The sequence below is a fragment of the Triticum urartu genome, chromosome 1 (genome assembly GCF_003073215.2).
Source record: "Triticum urartu cultivar G1812 chromosome 1, Tu2.1, whole genome shotgun sequence".
Taxonomy (NCBI): Eukaryota; Viridiplantae; Streptophyta; class Magnoliopsida; order Poales; family Poaceae; genus Triticum; species Triticum urartu.
In genome coordinates this window covers 199,242,686-199,246,781 of record NC_053022.1, presented here as the reverse complement: position 1 = coordinate 199,246,781, position 4,096 = coordinate 199,242,686, and positions in this window count along the sequence as shown.

Here is a 4,096-nt window from a genome sequence, read left to right as displayed (position 1 = left end):
CAATAAGCTATTTTCTTTCTCAAGTGCAACTTGGCTAAGAGAATCATTAGTGGAATCAAGAGAACTACTAGAAGCAACAACATTGGATTTAACATGATTATTGTTACTACTAGAAGAACAATCTTTCTTACTCTTGTTGCTAGATTTTACTTGTGGAATGTAAGTAGACAAGAGTAAATGCTTGGTGATGTAAGAAGAACTTTTCTTACGAAGATCATCATTGATTACTTTTAAGAACCCATGCTCTTTCTCTAGATTGAGCTTTTCAAAGCATAGCTTCTCATGAGTCTTTAAAAGCTCTCGATGATCTTCCGAGGTAGTTTCATGAGCTAACTTAAGAGTGCTTAGTTCTTTAGTTAGATGCTCAATATCCTTCTTATCATCATCATTCCTTTTATCTTGATTAGCATGACTAATAGCAAGTTCATCATAGTTTTCATCACTAGAGTTGTCAACAAGTAAATCATCATCACCTAGCAAATCATCTTCATCACTATTGAAATCAACATACTTGGGGTGTGATACCTTTGGGACTTTAGCCATGAAGCATCTTTTAATTCCTTCATTTGGTGAGTCAAATATGTCATAGGAGTTGGTTGACACCAGTGCTAGACCGGCAACAATTTCATCTTGAGTATATTCTGAGTCGGAGTGATAACTTCTCTCGGAATGATGGTCGGAGTCGGAGCGGGATACCAATTCACCAACGTGAGCTTGATGTCTTCATTTTGTGTAGCTCCTTGATGACTTGTCCTTCCTTTCCAAATCCTTGCTTCTGCGAGAGGTTCTTCGTTCATAACGATCATCTCTACTCCTTCTCTCTCTTGGAGGTGATTCCTCTCTTCTACTTCTCCTTTTAGGTGAGTCTTCTCTTCTTTTGTAGGGAGCCGTACACTCATTGGAGTAGTGTCCGGGCCTTCCACAATTGTAGCAATTATGCTCACGACTAGAAGATCTTTTATCATTGTAGGACCTTGACTTGGAACTTCTTTCTTTGCTTCTACTCTTGTAGAACTTATTGAAGTTCTTCACCATTAGGCTCGATTCCTCATTGAAGACTTATTTCTCACTTGATGATGTAGGAGCATCACATGAGGCTTTGTAAGCACCACATGACTTGTTGTGAATCTCTTCTTTATCCTTGAGTGACATCTCATGAGCAACAATTCTCCCAGTGACTTCCGTTGGCTTGAGATCTTTATAATTGGGCATCATTTGGATCAATGTGCACACGGTATCATATTTTCCATCCAAGGCTCTTAGGATCTTATTGATGATGAATCTGTTGGTCATCTCTTCACTTCCTAAGTAGGAATCTCATTTGTGATGAGAGCAAGCCTAGAGTACATTTCAGCGACACCTTCACCATAGTTAATTTTGAACTTGTCAAGCTGACTTTGAAGCACATCCAATTTGGATTCCTTGACGGAGTCGGTACCTTCGTGCATATCAATCAAAGTATCCCAAATTTCCTTTGCATTGTCAAGATGGCTGATTTTGTTGAATTCTTCGGGGCACAATCTGTTGAAGAGGATATTGAAAGCTTCAGCATTGTATTGCAACATCCTCAATTCTTCCGCGGTAGCTTCATGATTCGGTTCTCTCCCACCAAAGAATTCATCTTGCAAGCCAATACACACAATAACCCAAATGGCGGGGTTATGTCCAAGAATATGCATTTTCATCTTATGCTTCCAACTAGCAAAATTAGTACCATCAAAGTAAGGACCTCTACGGTGGTAATTTCCCTCACTAGACACCATACTCTCCTAGGTTGTGAAACCAAGGCTATGATCACCAAAGCTACAGAAATCAAGGCAAATGGAGACCAAGGCTCTGATACCACTTGTAGGATCGAAAGTATGTCTAGAGGCGGGTGATTAGACTACTTGACCAAATAAAAATCTAGCCTTTTCTCAATTTTAAGTCTTGGCATATTTTAGCAACTTATCACAAGTCAAGCAATCAACCTACACATGCAAATCTAAGAGTATAGCAGCGGAATGTAAATCACTACATATGAAGGTAAAGGGGAGGAGCTTGGAGGGAGCAAATGCAATGTAGACACGGAGATTTTTGGCGTGGTTCCGATAGGTGGTGCTAACGTACATCCACGTTGATGGAGACTTCAACCCACGAAGGGCAACGGTTCCGCGAGTCCACGGAGGGCTCCACCCATGAAGGGTCGACGAAGAAGCAACCTTGTCTATCCCACCATGGCCATCGCCCATGAAGGACTTGCCTCACTTTCGTAGATCTTCATGAAGTAGGTGATCTCCTTGCCCTTGCAAACTCCTTGGTTCAACTCCACAATCTTGACAGAGGCTCCCAAGTGACACCTAACCAATCTAGGAGACACCACTCTCCAAAAGGTAATAAATGGTGTGTTGATGACGAACTCCTTGCTCTTGTGCTTCAAATGATAGTGTCCCCAACACCCAACTCTCTCACACAGATTTCGATATGGTGGAAAGATGATTTGAGTGGAAAGCAACTTGGGGAATGCTGTAGATCAAGATTCTTGTGGTTGGATAGGAATATCTTGGTCTCAACACAAGAGTAGGTGGTTCTCTCTCAGAAAATGAATGGTGGAAGTGTAGGCACGTTCTGATAGTTTTCTCCATGAATGGAGGATGGGTGGAGGGGTATATATAGCCTCCACACAAAATTTAACCGTTACACACAATTAACTAAACTCGGTCAGACCGACTTAGTTTAAAATGTGAACGTTAGGATTTTCGGTTGGATCGACATGTCAACTCGGTGGAACTGATTTCATTAGGTTTAGGGCATAACGTAATCTCGGTGAGATCAATCACATGAACTCGGTGAGACCGATTTCTATAATAGCAAAACAAAGAGTTGGTCAGGCAAACTCGATGGGACCGATCGCTCATATCAGTGAGACCAAAACGTTACGAAAAGTAAACAAAGAGTTTGCATTCCGAACTCGGTGGGACCGATCGCTCATCTTGGTTAGACCGAAACGTTATGAAGGGAAACAGAGAGTTTGCAATTCCATCTCGGTGCTACCGAGATCCCTATCGGTGAGACCGAACTGATTAGCGTTTCTGACAGTGGCTATGTCAAATGAACTCGGTGGCGCTCGATAGATCAAATCGGTGGGGCCGAGTTTGACTTTTGGTTTGGGACATATGTGGATATGAGAAAGTGGTTGAGGGCTTTTGGAGCATATCACTAAGCATTTTGAGCAAGCAAGCCTTTAAGCAACACCTCATCCCCTTTTAATAGTATTGGCTTTTCCTATGGACTCAATGTAGAGTCTTGAGCTTGAGCCAATATGTGTCCTTAGCATTTTGAGGGGTCCACATCTCTAGTCCATGCCATGCCAATCATTGAATTTTCTGAAATGATCATCTTGAAAGAGTATTAGTTCAATGGGATATATGTTGTTAAGAATTACCAAAACCACCCAGGGATTAGTTGCACTTTCACACTGTCAGATCATGGGTTCCAGCAAAACCCTTAAGGTTTGAACACTGGGGTGCACGCAAAGATCTCCCCCATATCGATCCGTGTCCTAACTTAGCTAAGATCTCATGAACTAACTCGACGAACTCACAACACAAAGGACACAAGATTTATACTGGTTCGGGCCACCATTGTGGTCTAATACCCTACTCCAGTGTGGTGGTGGTGGATTGCCTCTTGGGCTGAGGATGAATAGTACAAGGGGAAGAACAACCTCCTAAGGTTGAGGTGTTCTTGTGCTTGGCAAACTGGTTGTTGTTTGGGTGGATTTGAGACGAGTCCCCCGCCTACTTTGGTGGCTAATCCTATTTATAGAGGCCATGGTCCTCTCCCAAAATATTGAGCGGCAAGGGAGCCAACAACGGCCAAATCGAAAGGGGACAACTAGTACAAGCTATCCTGACAAAAGCAGTCTTCGCCTGCCAAAGGCTCTGGTGGTGACGCCGTCTTGGGCTCCTGAGGAGGTCTTGTGTCGTCCGCCTCGCGAGGCTTGGCCCCTCGCGAGGGTCTTGGTTCCTTGTTGATGAAGATGGGCCGTACAGGCCTGCCAGCAAAGCCACACCATGCGCCGCAGGAATGCAAGTCTGGGGACCCCCGTTCTTAG